The sequence below is a fragment of the Lygodium microphyllum genome, chromosome 6, assembly GCF_053477565.2.
Source record: "Lygodium microphyllum isolate KBCC chromosome 6, Lygodium_microphyllum_v1.1.10, whole genome shotgun sequence".
Taxonomy (NCBI): domain Eukaryota; kingdom Viridiplantae; phylum Streptophyta; class Polypodiopsida; order Schizaeales; family Lygodiaceae; genus Lygodium; species Lygodium microphyllum.
In genome coordinates this window covers 174701332-174710829 of record NC_141140.1, presented here as the reverse complement: position 1 = coordinate 174710829, position 9498 = coordinate 174701332, and positions in this window count along the sequence as shown.

Below are 9498 nucleotides of genomic sequence, written 5' to 3'. Positions count from 1 at the left end.
CCAACTCCCATGGATTATATGGATGGTGCCCAAGTCGCATGTGGAAACAATCCATATAATCCACCAATTATTTAGAGTAGAGTCTTCCAATGTTATTAGATGCTAGGCAATGGACGTTTCTATCTTCATCCTAGGCTCAACATGGTGTGTCTAGAGCTTGCTTGATCCACATACTACCATTGGACCAAACCTTGCATTCTCTAGTGGCCTTCTCACCATTCAAACTTTGGCTAGTGTATCAAGTAGTGTCCCTCCAAGTCCCTTGACTTTACCAACATCTTTTCCATGGTGTGATCATGGAGGTGATCCACCCGTGCATTGAACCCTTGTTTGGTTAGTCCCTTAGAAGAATAAGTATAGCTCTCCCCCCTTAATGAATTCTCAAGATCCAACCAAAAACAAGGTAAACATCCTATCTCAACGATGAAGATAAGAACAATATCCTTTTTTAAAAATTAGAAATCAAAATAATTCTTTTGATTATTATTAAGCAAGGATCAATAAATAAATCTTCATAATCCTTTAAAGAGCATAGTCACTTGAGAACCAACATATAACAACCCCATTTATACTTAAGTTTCAAGTCAAGTTAACACATCTTGAGCCTTTTCATTATTGTATATCATAAATTATCCTCCAAAAAAATGCAACACTTTATCATGCATAATCAATTGCTTATCGTATCATAAGGCGTGCTTTGTTCCTATATTCCTCCTAGGGGTCATCAAATTCCTTGTGTAATCATTCCATAAATGTGATAAGAGGTATTTGATTTTATAACTTCCTACTTTAAGGATGCAACAATAATGAGACTTGATATTTAGAATTTTTGGGTTACTCCTAGTTCTTTCCTTTGAAGGCACATTCGCAAGTGGTGGTTCAAAATGTAAACTCATGCTTCTAGTCATTCTAACAATAGTCTCTTAGGTTCACAAGGTTTTCACTACTTAGAAAAATCTAGGCACAATTTCCTAGGGTCTACATGATTTAACTCTAATTTGGTTTGTTTATAATCATTCTCAATTTCCCTCTTCCAACTTCAAGGTTTTAGATCCAAGTTTATGGCCCTTTTCTTCCATCATTGAACTAGACATATGGGCTTCACCTATCCCTTTAAATACTTATCTTTTCAATTAAGTTATTATCACATTTTTATATGATTGTAGCATAGTCTTAGCATTGGTAAATCAAACTATGACTCCTATTGTGGGGATTTTAGATTTTATTCCATTGTGACCAAGCCTAAATGTTGTTAGAGGCATTACAAAGATCTAAGAACAAGAGACGAAACTAAAGGACCACCTAGAAAGCTTGTGTAGAAATTGGAATTGATGATGTCATCTTGCTTGTGCTTCTTAAGCCTAAAGCACTCCTCTCGGGGATCATTAGTCAATTCTCACTCCTTGTTCTTTCTTTACATTTTCCTTTGATCTTCAATGTCCCTCTAGATGGCTCTCATCACCATCTTAGCTTCAATGGGTGACAAGGGATTGCAATTTTAATACATATGTGGATTCGAGACCTTTCCTATAGTAATTTTAATGATGCCATTGAAACTTGATACTTGGATTTTTGGAAGCCTCAGTGGATGGGTCTCCCTCTCTCTTTCTTCCTCTTGATTTCTTACTATCTCGTCTTTATCTCTCCCTTACCTTAGGGAGAAGAATATCAACATGTATTCCCTTCTCTATCTTCCCCTCACTCTCTCCTTCCTTTTATCCCCTTAATATGGGGAGAGCAACAATGTCTTGAAAAATAATTAGGCTTTATGCCTTAGTTAAGGCTTTGTTATCTAGGTCATAGTTTCTCTCTTCCTTCATGAGGATTATTGACAACAATCAATAATACTCCAAGATTCATGGTGGCTTTAGTTTCAATCTGAAGATGAGGATGACCTAATGGTTTTTAAAGTTAACACTCACAAAGGAGGTGATGGGAGTGATTTTGGGGTGATGATGGCAAGGTTGATGTCTTCTCCTCTTTTCCACCTATCATGGCAATGACACTAGTGAGATTGTGCAAATAAATATTAGAAACATTTTCTTTATAAGAAAGATTCTAAAACTTTGTGGTTTTTAAATTATTATTATTATTAAAAATGCTTTGTCTTTACCTATTGTTCACATGCTTCTTAAACCACCCAAAAAGACCCTAAACCCTAAGATTTAAGCTCTAAAACTTAAATGTTATACAAGGAGAGCTTCTTGAACCACCCAAAATTTGAATTAAGATAGGTCAAAGTTAAAAAAATTATCCAAATTTGACAATCATGCAAATGAAACCCTGATCCCATGGTGATCTTTTTTCACTTTGTTCCATGGTGGAACACCATATCTATTCAATGGTACATCCATAGAAAAGTCTAGGAGAATGAAGTCAACTGCCCAAGCCATGGTAGCCCTCCTCTTCCTATACTCAATTGCACACTTATTTAAGTCCAAAAAGAAGGCATGTATCTTGCTAAAATCTTCATTTCTAATTGAGGATGTAAAATTCCTACCCATGGCTATGTAATCAATAATCCCAGATGAGTAGAGGACAAGATCACAATCATAATCTATATGTGATAGAGAGTATGATAGGGGTACATGAAAAGACACATGAGGGTATATAGATTGGTTCCCTATGAGAGAAATACATAAAATATTAATTCAAAAAAGCAATTGAGGGCCTTGCACCGAAGTAATCAAAAGGAAACATGGCAAGACACATTAGGTGAGGGCATGTCTAACCACATGGACAATTCTCAATCTCATACTGAGAAATCCTATCCATGTCATCCCCATGCATGGTCAATTCCTTGTTTGCCATTTCCACCCAAAACTTCCAAGTTATTAGGTCAATTATCAGCTTGGGATCCCTCGGGAAATACTTATCATTGAAACATAAAAACAAACATACACATTCACAACAATGTGTCTACCAATTGAGAAGACAAACACAGATAATGGTAACAATAACTTACCCTTTTATTTTTTATACTTGTAAAGTGAAAACGGATAAGATGGGAGAGGGGTGAACCACCCAAGAGCACACAAACAAAAGCAATGGAGACTTGATAACACATAGAGATAGAGCTAAATTCATCTTATTATTCTTCTTCTTCTTTCTTCTTCCACACAAAAGAACTAAGTCTACAACATGATAAAAAGACTAATATGAAAGTACCACAACATATGTACATGCGGTCACTAAGTGTGAACCTACTAGGAAAGAAGAGGTGGCCCCGAGGGGTCCACTTTATAGAACATGTGAGATACCATGTGAGTTCAAAAGAAAGGGTATTAAATTTAGTAAAGTTTATAGGATTATATTTACACAGTGGGTTTTTTAATTACAATTTGAAAAAAATTGGTAAGTTTAGTAAAGTAAAAGGGATCATTTTAAGGCCTTATAGCTTGTAAAGAAAGGGTATTTCTTAATATCCTTTGAACGCAAGTTATATATATGATTTCTTATAGGTGGACTCCTCAGGGAGGTGGCACAATACTTGATAACATAGAGAGATAGGGCTAAATTATTCTTCTTATTTTCTTCTTCTACACAAAAGAACCAAGTATACAACATGATAAAAGACTAATATGAAAGTACCACAACATATGTACATACAGTCACTAAGTGTGAATCTGCTAAGAAAGAAGAGGTGGCACAATGAATGTGACATAACCAAGGATTGACTACATGGGTGTAGTCTAGTTCTAAAATCACTAGTGTTTCCTCATATTGATCACCTGACATACTAATGAATAATATCGTGCCACATCACCAAGGCATGTAATGTATGCCAACTCATGTAGAGCTCAACATACTAATGAATAATATCGTGCCACATCACCAAGGCATGTAATGTATGCCAGCTCATGTAGAGCTCAACATCTTAACACTCCCCCTCAAGCTCAACATGAGCTCATGAACTCTAAGCATAGTCTTGAAGTGTTGAAGCTTCTCAACTCCCAAGTCCTTGGTGAAAATGTCAGTAGCTTGATCCTTTGTGTTGACATAAACAAGTCAATATCACCTGCCAGAATCCACTCCCGAATGAACTGGTAATGGACCTCTATGTGTTTGGCCAGTGCATGATACACTAGGTTCCTAGCCAATTGAATGCTACTAAGGTTATCATAGTAGATGATAATCTTCTTATCCACCTACATCCTCAAATCACCAAGTAGCTTGTGTAACCAAGCCATCTCACATGCTACAATTGCAACACCCATATACTAGACAAGGCAACTATCAATTATGTATTACTGCTCCAAGTAACAATACCACTACTAAAGTAAAACATAAAACCATCAATAGATCTCCTATCTGAAATATTACCAACCTAACCTGCACTTGTGTAATCATGCAAGTTCAATGGTACACATGCACCATAGAATAAGGTATAGTCCAATGTGTAGTTGACATAGCATAATGTGCACTACACTATATCCAACTATGGCTTCCATGGAACTTGCATGAAGTGACTCTCCAAACCAACTATGTAGTTTAGGTTTGGCCTAGTGATGATTGTCAAATAATAAGGATATCCACAATCCTCCAATGCATAGTGACATCCTCAATCAAGTCACCCTCATGTGCACTAAGTTTAATATTAGGCTCTTTAGGGTCTATGAAACCTAATTTGATCAATTCCTCACTTAAGAACCCCTCTTCCTTGAGTTGTAGCACCACATCATCTTGCAAGGGTTTATTCTTAGGTTAATGTGGCATCGGCTCTAGGCTATTGCAAAGAGCATCCTTGGTGATTTGTAGTTCCATCTTTAGCTCCTCCATAGTGTCCTCTTCACTTGGATCTATGATTTCTATCAATGTTTGAGTGAAGCTTTGCTATTGAAATTTCAAGATCTTTCCACTACTTTGGCCCTATCCACAACTAAGTTCTTTTAAAGGCCTACTTTGGCTAACTTGTGGTTGAGGTTTTGAATCTTTCTCTTTCATCTGGTCAATTATTCTTTTAGCATGTTTGATCCCTTTGTCTTGCCATTTTGCCAAGGCTTCCAAGATTGTGATGTTTTCCCTTTTGGCATGCTACATCTCCTCATTCACCTATGTTAATTCCTGGTGTGCTTCAACTAACTTGTGGTTGAGATTTTGAGTGGTCTCTATTCCTTTCTCTTCCATCTTGTCAATTATTATTTTAGCCTATTGGAGCCCTTTATCTGCCATTTCTACCAAGGCTTCCAAGGTTGTGAGGTTTTCCCATTTGGCACACTATAGCTCCTCATTCTCCTTGGTTATTTCCTCTACTTTTTGCTAGTGATAGTCTATATTTTTTTTCTTCTTCTTCTCATTGTTCAGTAGCCTTCAATAGTCTTTCTTTATCTATGCCACATCTTCCTCATCCCCATTCAAAAGCTCAATTTGGAGGGTTTTTTTGTTTAGTATCTCTTCCAACTCAACTATGGTTTTCAAGGTTTTCTCTTGTTGTTCCTCTAGTCTTTCTCTATTTTCCTTTTCTTGTTGGTACTAATAGAACACTACATCATGCTTATCACTCTCAATGCCCTTCTTCATCATGGTAGCCATTTTTAGTTTGAGAAACACAAAGGCTTCTTTCTCTTTCTCCAAAGCAAGTATTGCTTGCTTTATTTCCTCCTCCTTCTGGTCCCTTTGTCTTCTTGGATTTTAAGCAGGTCATCAAAAACTTGGGTGGTTCCTGGTGTTGTCTTTTATATTAAACTTATAGAACTGTATTAACAACTTGACCTTAGAGTTTTTGGCTTTACTTCCAAAGATCTTGTCAAGCTCATCCCATGCCTTTTTTGCATCTTTGATGCCAAAGATATGGTGCAATACATCATTAGATAGTCCTTAGGCAATGATTCCTAGAGCCTTGTTGTTCATCTTTTTCCACTCTTTTGTCTTGAGATGGACTTCTTCAATGAACCCATCTTCATCATCTTCCTTCTTGCTATTTGCATCTCCTGCATCATCCTCAAATAGGTGCCAAAGATATTTTCTCATGAGATGGTACATTGTCTTTTCTTTCCATGCATGAAATCCTTCACCATTGAATTTGGTTATTTGCTCAAGTTCAAACATTTTGAAGGAGGTCTTACCGCAATTATACTTTGGTAGTGTCTATCCTTTTACAACGAGATTGTGGCTTGCAAGGGATTTAATCAATTGGGCATTCCACATTAAAAAATATTCATGTTTGGCATTAGCATTAGCCTCAAATGAGTGAGATCAAACCAACAATGAGTTAATTCTTGAATGTGCTAAAAAACACAAGTGATGGCAGTGTCAAATCCCACTATGTAGTATCAAAAGATACTAGCTTGATTCTTGATGTTGTTGTTGCTTGATGTTTGGTTCCTCTTCCTGATTTGGAGTGATGCTTTGCTGGGAACTAAGTAAGAACTCTGATTAGAGGGGCATAGACTTCAGTGAGTTGGAATGAAGTGAAAAAATAAAGTGGGAGAAGGACTTGATCTTGGTATTGGATGCTTGGTCTTGAGGTCTTCAAATCTTCCAATGTCTCCCCTCCTTGCTAGTTTGATGGGAAAGTGTTGCTGGAGACTGATTAAATTAGTGAATCAAAGTGGAAATAGGCTTGGTTTAAGTGGCAAGAGAGAGAAAATGAAGAAAAAAGTGAGCTTAAAGTAAAATGGCCATTGGATGTCCTTTAGGGGTGTGATTTTTTGGTTGGGGTAGCTTGTACCGTTGATCATTTGAGAAGCCCTCTTAGTGGGAGGTAGATTCCATATGAGTCTTCAGTTGTCCCATGATAATCATCAACATCACAAACTCTAGGCACAACATCAGCAGTATCACATGTTGTAGGTGCATTCTAGATAGCGAGTCGTTGCAAGTGCAATGCTGGAGCATACATTGAGCAATGTCACATTGTGATATGCTAGGAAGAACCGGCTTTAGTTGAGGAAGAATTCTCTAGAAGGATTTGTGATGAGAAACGGAAGATAGAAGTGGAAGATGAGATCTTGAGCATGTATTGATCCAACCAAAGATTGAGAGGGACTAGAGGAGCAGAGAGAAGAGCTAAGTTGAGCTTAGCCATGCTCATCATGGCTTTGATTCTATGTTGAAATGCATATATCTAGAGCATGGCTATGGTGGATGGAACACAAATATAATGTTCCTAATGACATAGATTAGAGAGACCAATAGTTACTCAAGTGAATTAGGTTCCAAGATGGAAGCTTGGACTCATAAACACAATCTTGAGTATGACACTGACTATGACTGAAAGGACAAAGTACAATAGTATTCTGTCATTGAATGTTAAGAAGGTACATCACTTTATAGGCTCATGATGGTTCCCTTTTTCTACACTATGCATATGGGATTCAAGACATCTCTTCTTAGAGCATACATCATATGCCTATCTTCCATACAAAGACACTTATGGGCAAGTCTCTTTTGGGCACATATCCAGCCTCTATGGGCATACATATCAAGCATCATTTACTATTCTCAATAGTGAGGAGATCCTTTAGGAAGTTACCAGATTCTATTCAACTGGCAATGTGTAGCTCCTCCTCAGCCAATATGTGATCTAATAGGGGTGGATCATGATGTGCTCTTCTAGGGGTCAGTTTGCGAATGGTGGTCAACACCCTGTAGGAGGTTGGAGCTACATAAGTTGGGTCATACTTCGAGGTTTTGATGGCATGTCTCTACTTACAATTGGTCATGATTTGGCAACCCTCTAGCTCCCATTGAAGTTAGAGAGCATACCATTTTTGTAGGAAAGAGGAGTCGTTGTTAGCAAGCTTCTTCAACTCTTCAATTTCCTTCTCTGTGGTAGGGGTTGTGCTCTAATTATATGAGGTGATGAGCCATATTTTCTGCGCTTGCTCATGGGAAATCTTGATGGAAATTAGCTCCTTAGCTGCTTGGGGAGCCTTAATGAATACAAATTCTGACTCTTCCCAAGAGCAAGGCATCGTATATACCTCCATGGCCAAAGGCTCTTCTAAAAGGCCAAGGTCTAGTCGGTCATAGTGTAGTAAATGTAATGTCCAAGCATCAAAGGCAAGTAACCATGTCATCACTCGTATTTTCAACCAAGTCCAAGACCAAGCTAAGAATTGATCATTGCTCATAAGAGGGTTTTAGGCCTATGGGTGGTCGAGGTTTGACTAGGCTAGATGGGTATGCAACTGAGGCTATCGATTTTGGCTACTTTTGAGGAGGTGGTGCAGTCATTTGTGCACTAGGTGAGGGTTGTGATGAAGATGTTGTGCTACTAGATGCTTGGGAGGCCTTGGGAGTACTAGTAGTGCTAGGTTGAGATGGTGTGGAGGCATCACCTTGCAGTTTCGGTCAACAGACTTGTTGAGGCTTTGCAGGCATAGTGGGTCTTTGGGCTCTATGGGCTTTGTCACTTGAGTTGTTCAGGATTTTGATTTTTGATCCATCATGTGGGCTTGTGTGGGAAAGCTTGAGGGTTGCACTTGAGATATGTGCTTGAAAATTCTGGCTTTGGGTACCCATATCCAAGTGTTGCCCTCATAATAGCCTTGCGCTTGCAATAAAGTCTTGGGAACCCAGTGTTGCTTGACCATTCGTCGAGGCCTATAGTTTCTTTTCTACCTTGTAGGTTTCAAGGATTAATTCTTAGCCTTGTGAGGTCAAATTTGGTTGCTTCTTGGTGGTGTTCTTTGATGTTTTTGTACCCATTTGAACTTGGCTTCATGGGCTTTGGCTTTCGTCTCTGTGGTTTGCTAACATTGAGGCTTGGTGAGTTGTGACAAGTCATGAACCCCCTTCTTAGACTTGGTGGTGGATCCCTCTATTGGTGGCTTTGAGGGCTTCGATGGAGCCCCGCTGCCACTGCTAAAAGCTATCACAATGTGTACATTGTGTTGAAAGAGAGGGAGAGGGAGAGAGTGGAGCGGAAGATGAGCCTCAATTCATTATTGTTCTCCTTCCATTATTCTTCCATCATACTAACTGAAAGAGACTTACACACATAGGAATGACTATCCAACACTAACTATGGTTAAGTCACTGACTACACCGACTTATTGAATGTCACACACATGTGCAGATGTGTCCAGCTACGGTTACACACATAAACATAGACTAATTGAAGAGTAACGGGAGCTTGATATTCTAATACTCCCCCTCAAGCTCAAACCATCTGATAAACTTCAAGTAGTTGTATGAAGTATATGAACTTTTCTTTACCAAGAAACTTGGTAAATATATTTGCTACTTAGTCTTCAGCCTCCTGCAAGAACCATTTCTCTGATGAAATGGTAGTTAACCTCAATATGTTTGGACCTAGCGTGGTAGACATGATTGCTAGCTAACATAACATTGTTGAGGTTATCACAATGCAATCTCACTCTGCTTTCCAGATGTATTCCCAAGTCTTTCAGTTGTTTCATCAACCAAACTGCTTTGCAAGCTACTAAGGCAACTCCTCTGTACTCAGTGTAATATCCCCCATGCCTTCCCCCCATGAAAACCCCCCCTTAAATTTTTATTTTTATTTTAATTACTCTCTCCCCCTGTCGATTG